The sequence below is a fragment of the Phoca vitulina genome, unplaced genomic scaffold (assembly GCF_004348235.1).
Source record: "Phoca vitulina isolate PV1807 unplaced genomic scaffold, GSC_HSeal_1.0 scaffold7, whole genome shotgun sequence".
Taxonomy (NCBI): Eukaryota; Metazoa; Chordata; class Mammalia; order Carnivora; family Phocidae; genus Phoca; species Phoca vitulina.
In genome coordinates, this window is record NW_022589710.1 from 7,107,017 (window position 1) to 7,123,846 (window position 16,830).

At 36.8% G+C, this 16,830-nt stretch overlaps 1 pseudogene; it reads left to right on the forward strand.

Moving 5' to 3' along the window:
• The first annotated feature begins 4,019 nt into the window (after positions 1-4,019).
• LOC116632783 lies at positions 4,020-4,568 on the forward strand (annotated as a pseudogene).
• Positions 4,569-16,830: the final 12,262 nt, after the last annotated feature.

The following is a 16,830-nucleotide window of genomic DNA, read 5'->3' on the forward strand; positions in this document are numbered from 1 at the left end:
CATCTGTCAAGATGCCCTGACATTTTAAGATGCATTCTGATTTTAGAGATGCTAAAATGAAAAAAAAAAAATAGAAGTGCATCTTAGTATCAGTGCAATAGGGTATATACTGTAACAACTAGGAAATAATACACAACAGTGTTAAATACAGGGAGGCTATACACACAGTGATGAGCAGAGGGCTAATGTAATAGATACCACTGCAACCACTGGGAGGTGTGCAAAATGACTAAAACTAAGTGGAAACAAGAAGTCAAAAGCACTAGTGAAGTCCCTGGAATTTCATATAATGTCAAGGTGGCAAATTCCTACTTACTCACTTTTATGAGAAAGGTACATTGAATACCACACTCTTATCTGGTCCAGTGTCATGTCCTACAAACCCTACACCCAAAATATCTTTCAAATCCATCCCCTCTTCTCCTTTCACACTTGCCACACTCTATTGCCTCTCACTATTTTCTTTACCAAATCTCTCTAGTCAGTATTTAAACTAATCATGCCTATCCACAGCTCTGAGCACAATGATCCCACAATTGTGGGGATGGCAACAATGGCTAATCAATGAAGACTAAACTACTTAGCTTGGCATTCAAGGCCTTGAAAGACCTGACCCTAATATATATTATCTCCTATTTTTCCATTGCAACAGCAGTTCTTTTAACACATTTCTGTTTAATTGACTCATCAGATCAATGCTCTCCATTCTCTCTGTAAAACACGGATGATTAAACACTCCATGCTAGCAAGCTATACGGTACATCTGTGCCCTTCTCCCACCAATTAGTTGTATGCTTGTCCAAACCTATTTATGCCAGTCTTTCTTGTTCTTGCAATTATGTGATTTAATTAAATATGAAAACTGATAAAATATGAGTACAGAAAGAAAATTGTTTCTATGAACACTAAGTTATACGCTTGATTTAAAAAACAACCACCAACAAGCCAATAAAAAAAAATGATGTCAAACCAGGAATGGACAAGACAGCAATAACAAATTGAGAAAAAAAGTAATAAAAATCCAGGATACCACACTCAGATTGTGTCTCCCAGTTTTGTTCCATTTTAAGTAAACCAAACTAGTTTATATCAAATCAGGCATAAAATAGTGTATTATGGGTAAGGAGTACAATCAACAGATTCATACTCCAAGAAAATGATTTTCCTTGAGAGACGGTTCCTCAAGAGATGACTGACAAATAAATACACACTTGTACATTTTATATTAAAATAAAGGCTGACATGTTATTTTTTTTAACTATTTCCCCACTTTTATCAAGTTTTCAATTTACAAACTAGCTATAAGGCCCTGCTCAATAGAGAAACTCTGCTCCTACCCTGGGCTCCAACCAAACCTTAACCCCCAAGCCCACACTATTTCTTTTTCATGAAATGAGCATTTCCCATATCGCACTCTGTTCAAATCCCCCTAGTTGTCAAGAATCTGTGCAAACGCCTCATCTCTGTGAAGTATTTCCTAAAGCCTTCCTGCCAGAAATTGGAGTTAGAAGTATCTGAGGATTCTAATATCAGCCCTTCCATCTGTTGTGGAAACCAAATCAAATATATTAACCTCTACATCTCAATTTCCTCATCTGTAAAATGGGAATAATATCAATCACATAGGATTTAGAGGATTTAATGTTAGAGGATTTAATGCACAGAACACTAAGCATAATGCCTGTAATACAGGTGGGTTCAAAAAATGAGAGACACCAATCTCCATCCAATGCATCTTTCTTTTGATCCTAGCAGCTCTTTTGTCTTCTTTCATGATGCCTCTTGTTTTCTGCTCTGTATTATAACAATTTCAGTATATGTCTCTTCCCCCATTAGATATACATTCCTTGATAGGCTGTGCAGCCAATACTTGTTTGCTATCACTTGCCCTGCTTTTAAATAAATAAACAATTAAATAAAAGGCCAAATGACTGATGAACCTTTGTTGTGGTCAGATAGAGTGCCTGGCAAAAGAATAAGGAAAAGAGAAACAATTTAGAGTATATTTTTTGTTCTCTGCTAGAATTGATAAAATGCTTAATTATAGCAGCTTAAAGATGGGTGCTTCTATATCTCCTTTTTTAATGGCTTCATCTTTTGTTTTGTGTTGATTCTGTCTTTCTCCTAAAAATGTTGACGGGGTAGATTACACCTGACAGCAGTCTTGGCAGCCCCTAGAGAATTTCAGTCTTTGCACTGAAACATTCTTTGGGAGAATAGAAAACTTTTGCCGGTCCCCCCAACCCCCACCCTGAAAAGGATTGAAATTCTGCATTCTTTTTAGTTGACAATTGACTGGAACATTTTGCAAATAAGTGCCAGGCCTCGATGAGGTGCAAAATACTGACTGTATTAGCTAGTTATTTAGAGAGATGTGAAGATGCTCTTGCCAACATATATTCAATTTAGGCTTTGGATGCTTTGCGTGATCTCCCAGGCAGCACTTGTTTGAAAATGTTGGAATTTAATTTAAAAGTTTTCACATTTGCTTTTCTGTTCTTATTTTTAAAAGCAGCAATAACTCTTTAGTTCTTTAGAGCAGACTCTAGAGTTAATCTTTATGTGAGTGTGTACATTTATATATACATATGTAAAATATGAAAAAAATTTACCATGCTTTTCTATTCTTTTGCTCTCTTCTAATTTTTGTCATTGAACTTAAACTTTCCCAGTCTCAGAATACTGAAAATGGAAAACTGCAATGCTATTTTTGTAGAGACAACCTTTTTAGGTCCATAGACTTCTTGGGTTATCTATGTGGATGCATGTGTAATTTTATAATCACAGAGTACAAGGTTGTTAAACGGCACTGAAAGGTTTTTTTACCTGCCTACCATGTGACTTATATCACTTATATCACATATGACCAAGACTTTCTCCTCAACAAGGGCATAAGGCCCAATGTCTCTTTCTGAATTGTCACAAATTAATATTTATAATAGTAACAACTTATATCTTCTGCTCTCTTAGGAGATTCAGATATGTCTGGGCATATTCAGTAAACCAGTGGGTTTGGCTTAACCGGGGCTTTGTCATACATTGCACAGGTTATGCCCCTCACAGCTCTAGGGGAGCCATTCACACAGACCATTTCATTATGACAAGCAGGGAGCCTTGACATAGGGTGAAAAATAGGTTCTGGGTAGGAAGAAACATCAGCAGCAGGAACAGAGGCTTGAGGAAGGGTAACAATAGCATCAGAGTTCCAGCTATTAATATACATAAAAAGAGTATAAAAAGCAAACTGTGGTCCAGGCTGATTCACAAGCAAATGAGACTTCCCCTGGGGGTTCCTAGAAATGGCTGGAAGAGAGAAAGTTTTTGAATGGCTGTAGTTACTCAAATGTAAGTTCCTAAAAATATAAGTGACTTTCCTACAGTCACCCAGGTAGACAAACCAAGAATACAAGTCACTAAGAGTTTCATAGACATGTGTGACCATGAAGAGTCCATGAATCCTGACTCTGTGAATGACATGCTTTGCATTCGATAGAATAGTGGAAAAGAGGGCCACCTCTGAGAATTTGCCATAATGTTATCAAACATTATCTTTTTTTAAAAAGATTTATTTATTTATTCTAGAGATAGAGAGTGAACGTGCACAAGTGGAGGGAGGGGCAGAGGGAGAGCGAGAGGAGGGAGAATCTCAAGCAGACTCCCTGCTGAGCCTAAAGCCCTGTGCAGGGTTTGATCCCACGAAAAATGAGATCATGAGCTGAACCAAAATCAAGAGCCAGACACTTAATTGACAGAGCCACCCAGATGCCCCTCAAACATTATCTTAAAATTATCTTTATAACACTGGGATGAGAATTACTTAACAGCCATGAGCTTTGAGATATTAATAACAAGAAAAAAAATACAAACGTTCATCCTGTCCCAATATAACTATTTCACTAAAAGATCCTTTTATTATGACCATGACTAAATACCGTCATATATAGTCCACCACCTCTCTACCTTACACCAAGATTGTAGGTCTTGCTCTTCCCATAAGCAGCCTGAGGTGATCTCTGAAAATGGTTCGCTACTCATTTGACCCAGAAAGCCCTATAAAATCATGCAAGTCAAAAGGTTCAAATCTTTGTGTTCACCTTAAGAACACATGTGAAACTGTCCAGGCCATCAAGGGTATGCAGATCCGAAAAGCCACCAAGTATCTGAAGGATGTCACTTTGCAGAAGCCATGTGTGCCATTCCGTTGCTACAATGGTAGGGTTGGTAGGTGTCCCCAGACCAAACAGTGGGGCTGGATGCAGGGGTGGCCCAAAGAGTGCTGAATTTTTACTGCACGTGCTTAAAAATGCAGAGAGTCATGCTGAACTTGAGGGTTTAGATGTAGATTCTCTGGTCATTGAGCACATCCAGGTGAACAAAGCCCCCAAGATGCGGCGTAGAACTTACAGGGCGCATGGTCAAATTAACCCTACATGAGCTCTCCCTGCCACACTGAGATGCTCCTTACTGAAAAAGAGTAGACTGTCCCTAAGCCAGAAGAGGAGGTTGCACAGAAGACAAAGATATCCTGGAAGAAACTGAAGAAACAAAAACTTCTGACCTGGGAGTAAATTCTGCATAAAATAAATGCAAATAAAAGTAAAAAAAAAAAAAAGTAGGTCTTCTTAGAGAACATCCGCAAAAGTGAAGTTTTGAAACTATTTTTAATATTCCCTCATGCAATCTGCGGGAATGACTAATAACTGTACTTAAATCCAAAGTTTGAGAGTTCTAAAATCTAATATTGCTACATATGCCTTCTATCGTTTACTTACAATTGCATAGGTTTTGAAACCAACAGACCTGAGTGGAGAATCCCAGGTTGACACTTACTAACTGTGTGGCCTTGGACTTGTTACTGAGCCTTTCTGAGGCCATTTCTTCATCTGCAAAATGATGATTATAATATCCACCTTGCAGAACTATGCTAGGGCATAGAGATGTCATCTGATACAGTATCTCATAGATGGTATTGGTAACTATTATTATTTTTGTTATCTAGATGACTAAATTCCCCTTATTGCTCAATAATCTTTGATACAGAAATCCATTTCTTTATTCTTTAAGAACTAAAAATTAAGTTTCTGCAACAGAAAGGTATATCACTTATCAGATATGAAAAACATGAGCTCTTCATAAGGCAGCCAAGATCACAAGAAGATAAGATCTTCTAAATCTGTTCACCTACTGACATATGTGTACATCTGTCAGTATATCACCAGATCTAAAACCAATTTAGTGTTCTCCCTAATATTTACAAAATAATTTTATTAGGTCTTTTTTTTTTTTTACCAATTTTACCAATTTGATTTTATTTTAAATTTTTTAAATTTTTATTTAATTTTTAAATTTAAAATAATTGAATTTTACCAGTTCAACTAAATAGAAATATATAAAGAAAAATGCATAGTCTTCCCTTTCACCCCATTCAATCCATTTCCCCTGAAAAAGTCAGTACTCCGTTTGATATTTGTCTTTCCACATATTTTCCTACGATTATACTAGTATCTAAATTTGTCAACCATACCACCATCACTGTAGCAACAAAGTACCTTGGAAATGTCAACTTCTGTTGTTCTCTTGTGTGTGAGGACTCTCTCTAGCCACACCTCAACAATGATATGCCATGACTGGATAAAGGAACTCTTACTAAAAAAAATATCTTAAATACTCACAGGAACTGGTCGGATTTCTGCAAATGGGGTTCTATTCACTGAAGAGATGGCCAGTGTAGCCCACTGATTAGGTGTTACTTACTCTCCAAATTAGGACACCAATGAGAGTGAAAGGGCACACTCTTAATAGTTATACTGGATTACAGGCCTAAACCAGGACTGCCCTATGCTATCTGGGATACACTGTCTCCCTACATTTAATTCACACTGACACCTCTTCTTTTTCTCAATCTCCCTCAAAACATGGCTTTAATGATGTTATAACCATCTCAAAACTCTTTGATGACTCCCCACTTTCTAGAACATTTCTAAAATTCTTTGTCTCAGAATAGTAATGCTCCTAGTGGCATTTTCTTTCTTTCTCTCTCTTTTTTTTTTTTTTAACTTAGAAGGGCAAATTTGCAGCCTGCAGATGCAGATCTGTCTCCCTACTATCTTCACACTACAATATATTCATATGACCACCCCTGGCCTCTGAAGGCATCTGAATTTAGAATCCCTGCTAACTTAATATGCCCAAACTTATTTAATAACAAAATCCTCCTCTCCCACATCCTGACCCTATCCCAGTGTGTATGACTTCCAACTAAGTTGTTAGCTCCCTATTGTCTTTATATATGCTATCTTCAGAATAGATTCTCAATAACTATGTATTGAGAGGAAGGGAAGGGGAGAGGAGGGGAGGGGAGGGGAGGGAAGGGGAGGGGAAGGAAGGAAGGAATTTATCTGATTAAGTCAATAATTGCTTCCCATGTGTTCCTGCTTAATATGTTGTCTGAAGTCAGCCTGACTATTGCAGATCTGTGGATACTGGTGATACAAAGGTTATAAAAGTTTCCAACTTCTCCATATATTTCTCTTGTCACTGGAATTACTAATGGGGTAAATAATAAAAGTGTAAGAGTTCTGTCCTTAGTGACCCTGATTTGAATAGGACAATTAAAGGCCCTATTTGGGCAGGAAAGCCTTTTCCTCTAGTGCTTTTCCATGAGTACCAGTTAGTTGTAAAATGATAAGGAGAGAGCCTAAAGGTATGCCATAGAAAATGAGCAAGCCCAGTGGTTGGGAAGCTGTTCAGAAGTGTAGAAGGCACTATGAGATACAATATTAAGGAGTGAGTAATGGGACCCCTTGAAAAACTATCAGAGGTAGTTCTATAGTTGCTTAAGACCAGTTATTTTGAGTTATTAATTTTGCCATCAAAATTTTCATCATTGTGTTTGGGAACAAAAAATGCCAGGAATTTCTTCAAATGTTCTAGAAAGTATGATTTGGGGACACACTAAAATGTCAATCCTACTGCTCACTGCTATTGAATAGTTAGTGGTAGGATGGGGTCCCTAAAATATAGTTAGGTGTAGCTGTCTTCCCTGAAGCCTCATAACTAAATTAGCTAGGCAACCAAGAGGAAATTTTGGGGAATATAAAAGCAATACATTGGGATAATGGTACAGTAAGAAAGATGGGGTATACATTGAGATCTGCTGGTCTTAGAAAAGTTACAATAGTCAGAAAAAGAAAACTGATGACAGTGATGATGATAATGATGGTGGTGGTGGTGATCATAATAATGTAATGATGATTTGGTAAGGTGAAAGAAGCATATAACCAAAAGTGAGAATGCCTGGGTACTAGCTCAGCTCTGCTATGTACCTGCTCCATGGCTTTGAACAAATCACTTAATTACTCTAAGACATTGCTTTCTCATCTCTATGATGGGAAAATTAATACTTCCCTGTGTGTCTCTTAAGATTATTATATAGGCAAAGCATGAAATAGATGGAATCACTCTGTAATCGGCAATGTGCTTAAATAATTAATGTGCAGATTTGCTCGATTGCCTTTGCCAACCAAGTTATCCTGGGGAATTGCTAGCCAGGTTGCTAGCTTTCAGATGGGATCCTGTGAGGCGAAAAAGCCCACATGCAGAGTCTGTTGAACTCTGGGAGCTTTGCATGAAAAAATGCAACCAAATATGTGAAGTTTTAATAAATCTAAGGTTTGCTGTCCTAATTAAATCAATCCTTTTTTAAAAATGAAGTATAGTTGATATACAATATTATATTAGTTCCAGGTAAATAACACAGTGATTCAACTTTTATATATATTAGAAAATGATCACCACAATAAGTATAGTTACTATCTGTTATCATACAAAATTACTACAATATTATTGACTATATTCCATATGCTGTGCTTTATATCACCATGACTTTTTTATTTTATAACTGGAATTCTGCACCTCTTAATCCCCTGTACCTATTTCACCCACCCCTTCACCCCTCTTCTCCTGGCAAACACCAAGTTTGTTCTCTGTAAGGAGTCTGTTTGTTCATTTGTTGTTTAGGTTCCACGTATAAGTGAAATCATATGGTATCTGTCTTTCTCTGACTTATTTCACTTAGCATAATACCCTCTAGGTGCATCCATGTTGTCAGAAATGTCATTCTTTTTTTACCCTCTAGGTGCATCCATGTTGTCAGAAATGTCATTCTTTTTTTACGACTGAGCAGTAGTCCATTGTATACATACACCACATCTTCTTTATCCATTCATCTATTGATGGATACTTGGGCTGCTTCCATAATTTGGCTATTGTAAATAATGCTGCAATAAACATAGGGATGCATATATCTTTTCAAATTAGTGTCTTCATATTCTTTGGGTAAATACTCAGTAGTGTGATTACTGGATCATAGGGTAGTTCTATTTTTAGTTTTTTGAAGAACCTCCATAGGTCTTCCACAGTAGCTGCACCAGTTTGCATTCCCACAAACAGTGCATGAGGGCTCCTTTTTTCTCCACATCCTCACCAACACTTGTTGTTTCTTGTGTTTTTTATTTTAGCCATTCTGACAGGTGTGAGGTGATATCTCATTGTGGTTTTTATTTTTATTTGCATTTCCCTGATGATGAGTGACGTTGGCCATCTGTATGTATGCCCACTTTTTAATTGAATTGTTTACTCTTTTGGTATTGAGTTGTATGAGTTCTTTATATATTTTGGATATTAACTCTTTATAGATATACCATTTGCAAACATCTGATCCCATTCAGTAGGTTGCCTTTTTGGTTTGTTGATGGTTTCCTTTGCTGTGCAAAAATTTTTTAGTTTGATGTAATCCCAATTGCTTATTTTTGCTTTTATTTCCCTTGCCTCAGTAGATAGATCCAAAAAAAAAAAAAAATGTTGCTAAGACCTGTGAATATAAATCTTTTTATACAAAATTTTTAAATAACACATTTTTATGGCATTTGTATTTTCAAAGTGTTTTCTAAAATAGTTGACCCATAATAGAAAAGAGGTATTCTGCTATATACTTTAGGATGAAAGGGGAAATACTATACGTTTGAAGGAGTGTTGACTGGCACGTAGAAAAATCTAAATTCTAGTCCATCGTCATCCCAAGGCTCTGAGCAAGGACCATAGTGACCTCATATGTCAATTGAGGATGTAGAACAAGATGATGTCCAGTCTCCTTCCCAGCTTTAACATTTGATAATTTCTATGAAATTACCTATGCTTTCCCCACGTTACCAGATGAAGTGACATTGAATGGCATTCTCTTTTCAGCCAGCTTTGCTGTCGACTCTGCTAGCATTGGTTCTCCTAATATCGATGGGATGTGACATACAAAGAAGAAATGGAGAAATGTGCTTTGAAAACATTTCTATTTCAAACAAGAAAATTTCTGTTTACACTTTGCATGCAATTTGCAAGATGTAAATGTCAAAGCAAGAGCCTGATAAAGTTAACACACAAGTAGTTGGGTTAAACTGAGAACCAGACATGAATTTGGCCATCACACTAGTGAATGGGCTACCACACACAGGCTGGATCTGAGCTCTCCAGCTCACAAATGGTTGAAGACAATCTATAAGACAGGGATAATATTGGGAGTCAGCACCTATCACTGAAGACCACCAACCGTCCATAAAAATCTAGGCTTTCTTGGGGCACCTGGGTGGCTCAGTCAGTTAAGTGTCTGCCTTCGGCTCAGGTCATGATCCTAGGGTCCTGGGATCGAGCCCCACATCGGGCTCTCTGCTTCGTGGGGAGTCTGTTTCTCCCTCTGCCCCTCACCCCACTTGTGTTCTCTCTCACTTTCTCTGTCTCTCTCTCAAATAAATAAATAAAATGTTAAAAAAAAAATCTAGGCTTTCTTAATGCACAGTTTCCTGACCTGAGTGAGTTCTTGCTTCTAAAGGTTGCAAGGATAGGATGTTAGAATTTACTGTAGATAATTCAAATGCTTTAGGGTTATGAAATAATTTTAGTTCATTATGCCACAATCATTACCTTAACACTGAAATACCCCTTTATAAGATCCCATAATGTTTGCCTGCCACTAATATTTTGTAGCATTTTGCAATTGCACTCTATGCTGCAGCCTTCCCCTTCATTAATCTTTCCTATTCCTTTTAGGCAATTTTGGAAATAAAGAAAAATTCCAAAGTTGAAAGAACTCTTGATTTGTATCCTTACTTTCTACACCATACCTTTCAGAGAAGGAAATCTCTTAATCTTCCCCCATAACTTCCTCTAAGCTCTAACCAGTTACGTACCAGGAAATGCTTTATATGTACTCTGATTCTCTCTTGCCATGAAAGAACTTTACCTCTCAGTTCTCAATATTCTATTATCAATACACACCCAAAGGAACTACTGAATAAGGGATTTGGTGGTTCTTGCTTGCCATGTCTTCAGTGTTGCTTTTATGAATCTAAGTTTTTGCACATATTCTCTCCAACTAGAATGCTCACCCATCCATCCACTCACCCATTCCTCTGACTCATCCTTACTCATCCTACAACATTTAATCCAAATATCCCCTTCTCCTGGAAGCTTTCTTTGACCAATACTACCCTTCACACACACATACACACACACAGACACACACGCAGTTAGATACTCTTTATCTCATCTCCCATAACAACCTTGACTTAATTCCTACTTATTACCACAGCACATTTTGTAATTGTTGGCTTATTTCTCCCTCCAAGTGTAGATAATAAAGCTCTTAAGGGCATGGATAATCTTATTAATGTCTGTATCTCTGTCACCTAGCATGGAACCTGGACTATAGAAAGTAGTCAAGAAATATTTAGTAAATGAATAAATGCATCCATCTCAAGCACGGGTCCCTCCCACTACTTCTCTAAAGCAATCTTTTTTGTTTCTATATCAAAATTATGAAAATTTAACAGCCTCTTGATGACAATTTGGAAGCCTCACTAAGACCTCTCAGACAGCATTTCTCTTGTGTTCGAGAATGTGTCTGCTTTGCGTGACAGTCCAGATGTCAGCCTTTCCACATTTCCCCAGAAGTACCTTGAGTCGAATATGTCCCTCCCATGTAGTTCCAAACCTTCTATCTGGGCAGGCAGCTCTGTTGTTAACTAACTGTCGGCATTACACTGCTGTATTCATAAAGGATTGTCAGCACGGTGCAGTATTATTATGCGAGATCATTTGCTCATGTAAAGACATATTAAACCTAGCAGTTGCTTTGTCTCTTGTCAAGGGAACTGTGCACTGTTACATTAGAGATGAGAGTTTGCAATGTCAACCTGCTATTGCTGTTTTGCTACCCACTTCAGAAGAATCAACAATTTGTGCTCTTTTCCTTGTTTCCCTTCTTTGGTAACAACTTAGCCACTATCCAAACAGGAATCTTATCAGTGCCAGAAATATAAAATAATATCCCATGGGGCAAGGGTCATTTCATGCAAGTTTCTCTCCTGAGGGCTTCAGTTCTGTGCTTTATCCTCAGTTCAGTGACTGGAGCACTGCCACTCCCGACCTTTACACCACCTACTACATGGGCTTCCAAACTGGCATTCAGAATTTCCCATTGTCTCATTTTGCCAGGATTTCACCAGGTTTCAGAACAAATGCCCTCTCCAACACATACTTTTTACTTGAATGACCACCTGTTTGTTGTTAAAACTTTCAGAAACCTGCTCTGCTGACCAGGCTAAGTCATTACCTACACGTGCAGTAGGATCCCCCTCCAGAACTGCACATACCCAATGGGCAGTCTATTTCCAAAGTTCTGCTCCTCCTAGTCGACCCCATTCTGTAGACGTTAAGTGTGCTAAATCCTAAAACATGATACATGACATGATTTGCTATATAGGATGTTTCTACTTAAAAAAAGAAGATAGGATTACTGAAAGCAAAACAAAATCCAACTTCTTGCTTCTGTTTCTCCAAGATTTTCTTCCCTCTCTTCACTCCTTATTTGTTTCCAAAATACTTACCAGAAAATGAAACAAAACAACATGAAGAAAAAGTTTAATGGCTCTTGGAGAAAGTTGGAGTCTCTGCAAGTAGGAGAAGGTGTAAATGTTAGCTTAATCATTGGCCAGGCCTAGTCTTTTTTAAGGCTTACATTCGTAGCCTCTGTTATTACTAAGAAACGGCGTATTTTCAACACTACATTTTGCCTCAGCAGGTCCCTTTCAACAATATATTATGGCTCTGTTATAGACTGGCTAAATTGCATTAATCACTTTCTTCAAGATGTGGGTTTTAGCGGATAATACATTTTTAAGTTTGGTTTCCTGCAAGAGCTTTTTGACAAAAGGATAACCTGTAAAAAGTCATCCCTTTCCATTCTGAGCCCAACAACACAGCACATTCCACTTATCTTTCACTGTCTCATGCTCTCAGTTGCACACCTCCTTATTCCTTCCTGTCTTGCTCTTAGTCTCAGATTCCTTAAGGATTCAGCCAAGTATAATCTGATTGTCTGACTAGCCATCTTTCTGTCTGTCTGCATTTTTAAGGTCTCAAGTAAATAGCATGATAGAGTAATTGTTTTATTCCTTTTTGGTTAAACTCATGAGAAGCTAGAATTTTATAGAAAATAAACTCTTGCCTCCACAAGGACATGTCTGACAGAGGTGGCTTTCAAAGACAAAAAATATGAAATATAAACCTGTTTTTCTTAATGAAGTCAAATAAATGTTCCCTTTGTCATCCCTCCAAAATATGTCTCAATTAGAAAAATCTTAAGCAATATGTGTTCATTTATAAAAATTAAAGTGTGACTATATGCATCTTGATCTAATCCTGCAGCCCAAATTCATCATTTGAAATATCTGTATTCTATTAATCCTGAGTTTCGAAGTTCTAAGTACAAGTTTGTATTTTCTGAAGAATTCTTAAAATTTTTGTTTAACAAAATTATTTGAACATCTATTCTCTTAAGATTATTTTTCTTAGTTTCCCCCTTAGGCCCTCTGCTTTCTTTTTAAAATATCATGTAATGGGAAGCCTGGGTGGCTCAGTCGGTTAAGCGTCTGCCTTCAGCTCAGGTCATGATCCCAGGGTCCTGGGATCAAGTCCCACATTGGGCTCCTTGCTCAGCCGGGAGCCTGCTTCACCTTCTGCCTGCCACGCCCCCTGCTTGTGCTTGCTCTCTCTTGCTCTCTCTGACAGATAAATAAAAAATCTTTTAAAAAATTAAATTAAATTAAATTAAATATCATGTTATTTTTTAAAAAGTTATTCTTTTCCCCCATAACTACCATCATTTTTATGAAAAAAAAAAAAAAGCCACCTTTAAATGGTCTATTCCCATCCTTCTCTTGTCAGTTAACTTGCCCAAGTCCTGCAACCTTGACTGATTATTGAATTGAATGATTAAGAGTTTGCTGGTAGCATGGTACCTGGTTATATTCAGTCCAGAAAGGAATTCCAAAGGTATCAGGGACAGACACAAGAGAAGGAGTTTGGATGTATACGGTGATAAAGAAAATGAGCAATGTATTACAATGAAAAATAAAACTTAACTGAGAATTTTATGCACCTTCTCTAAAACAGAGAGATTATAGGCATAGGAGTCATAATTCAACAGGTAATGACAAAAATGGTATTTAAATATATACATTTTATTATTAAAGGGTGAAATTAATAAAGAAATGCAAATTGAAGCAACACTAAGATATAATTATGTTGTCTATCATATTGGGGGAAAAGATACTATGTAAACATTGGCAAGAGTGTGGAGAAATTATTGCTCTTATTTGCTGCAACTGGAAGTGCTAATTGGCAAACTTTTTAGAGGTCAATTTGAAAATACATATTTAAGTTCAAATATTGCATATCCTATGACTCAGCAATTTAATCTTTATAAGTGCATCATGCATGTAGACTAAGACATATATAGAAAAATATTTGCTAAGTGAATGTTGAGCTTAACTCTGGAATCAGAAAGACTTGGGTTGAAATCATAGCTCCATTACTTTCTAGCTATGTGAGCTTGGGCAAGTTACAGAGCATGTCTAGATTTCACTGCCTTCATCTATAGGATTATTTTGAGAATTAAATGAAATGATGTCTATAAAGTGTTACAAAATGCCTGGCACCTCATAAGTACTTAAGAGGTGTTTATTATTCTTTGTAGTGATGATACTATTATAAATATTATGCAGCATCATTTATAATAGCAAAGATCTAAAAACAACCCATCTATCAATTGGGGTATTAGTTAAGTAAGATAAGGTTCATTCAATGGAATACAACATAGTCATTAAAAAAAAAAATCAAACTATATGGAAGTAGAGCTAAGATATACTCTGAAAAAAATCAAGTTTTGGTATTAATAGTATTATTCCACCTGTGTGAAAAGACACAATAATATATTTTTACTAGTATGTATTGAGAGAGAGAGGAAGAGAGATAATATGAACCAAAATATTAAGTAATATACTGGTCTCCAAGGCTGGGAAGTGGAAAAATGGGGTACTTTAATTTTTTTCTCTATCATAAATTTTTGAAATATTTTGTTTTTACAGTGAGCATGTGTTACTTCTGTAATTAATAAAATTATTTTTGAAAGTAAAAATGAATACAAATGTAATATAATTATTTATACTGAACCTTAAATTAAAGAAAATAAGTTGTATATTCTTGCCAACTCTTAGTAAAGAGAGCTGTCTCAAGATAAAATGCTCAGGTATAAAAGGAGCTTTATTTTCTTCCCTCTGCCTTAGTTTAGGCCTACTAGCTTGTTTCAGTGTATTGAATATGTAGAGCATGGAAATAAAAAACCAGGGAAGATAGATCTATATAAAATACATAGAAATATTTTTTAAATAATTCAATATGAGCAGACAGATCTAATTTTTTAAGCTAGCTACCTGTTTTCTACTCTTCAATTATATATATGAAGGATTATCCAGATCATTTCCATCCTCAGATTCCCAGAACCTAGTTTATAGAAAGTATTCAATAAATATTTGTTGAATGAATGAGCGAGGGCGGAGTCTTGGCTCTCAAACACACTTCTTTTAACTTCTGAGTAGCTGGACTTATGTGTCCTCTGTTGCCAAAACCAGACAACAAAGATATGTGGTAGATAGGGTAAAAAAAAATGAATCCAGAGGATCTCCTGGATGATCATGAGAGAGAACATACAGTCAGAGAACTTTAGAGCTAGAAAACAAAGATGAAGCTATCCAATCTAACTTCTATTTCTATGAGGAAACTGAGTCCCAGAGAAGGTGAGTCACCCCAGGTTGTCTGATCACTGGTTAGTGGCAGTCAGGACTTAACTCAGATCTTCCACTTCAATTCAATTTCCCTTCCTACCCAGGTGGTATTCCCAGGAGACGGGTATTACTTAGAGAAACTGGCATAGATTCTTTGTTCCTTATGAAGGAGGTGACAGTGGTGGTAAGAGGGACAAGTTTACTCCAGTTAAACTATATACTTTTAGAAGTTTATTTCATCTTAACCTAAATTGTTGTTTTTTCCAAATTAATATTTACAGTGCAAATAGTAGACAATTGGAGCATCTCAACTCTACTATTACTGTGTCCTTTTAAAGATGTTTCTGCCTTTTCACCTTTCTTTTGATACATGATAAAAAATAGTGTAAACCAAGGCTGTTTGATGTCTTTGTGTTAACTCTGCCTAGGAAAAAAAATGAAAAAGGCAGGATGCTTTCTCAAAACATAAACTAAATGAGAATACCATTATGAATTTGGAAGTAACAGCCCCTTCTTTGAATGGATTCTTCAACTATCTTCTTCTGCCCATTCAAACAAATTCCTTCTCAGTTATTATTTAATAGCCCTCCTTCTGCATTAGCTATGGCAGCACTTATCACAAGCGAGATAAAATGTCAAAGCTAAAGAAAGGTAAATGGCTGAAAATGAAAGATCCAAGCAGAGGGGATACACAGTCAATGCCAACCAAGGAGAAAGTGGACTCTGAGCAGTAAAAGGAATTTTACTTAGCTGAATTTACTTAATGTGGCAGCAAATGTGAGCCTGGAATAATACATGAAATTTTTAGGAAATCCTATTAAAGAGCTGATATTTTATGAGTGGTATTTTCCCTTAGATTCTAGTCCATCCGAATTTAAGCAGGCAGAAGGGTGATTGATTCAACAGTGTATCTTTTACTTACTCCAGTCCCAGTTAAGTTTTTCCCCCTATTACCATGTTACACAAGGGCAACCCCACACTGGCAGTTGGTTGTTAATTACATTTGATGTGCAGTAACACAAGCGAGCTAATTAACTTGCATCAAAAAAGCTTTATTTACTGTGACAAATTAAACAAACTCATAAAGTGTTCAGCCACAATGGCTCTCAATTATCATGCAGTCCAAGTAATGTGGTGCAAACATATTCCCAGGCCTCTCTCAGGTATCACTTCAGTCTCGCAGCCCTTCTGCACATGTACAATATAAATGGATCTTTTTAATGAATAGAACTGAAAGTCAACTGCTCTTTGTTTTACTTTGTTTTGCGTATGTGTGTGCATGTGTGTGTTGAGTGTGTATTTGTCCTATAAGTTATGGCTGGATACGTTGGTCATATTCAATTTCCTAATCCTTGCTTACTTCACAGTTCAACAGTTTTCCTGGCCTTTAATCAGAGAATTGCCATAAAACAAAAAAGAAAAATATTTATTGTTCCAAAGTCCATGCTCTGTGTTAAGCATGATTATCTAAAACTGGTCATCTTCAGGCTCTTCTTCTAAACAGTGTTGACTCTTTTATTTTTAGAGAGAGCATGGGGGGACAGGCAGAGAGAATCTTAAGCAGGCTCCATGCCCAATGCAGAGTCCGACGCAGGACCTGATCCCATGACCCTGAGATCATGACCTGAGCTGAAATCAAGAGTCAGATGCTTACCCA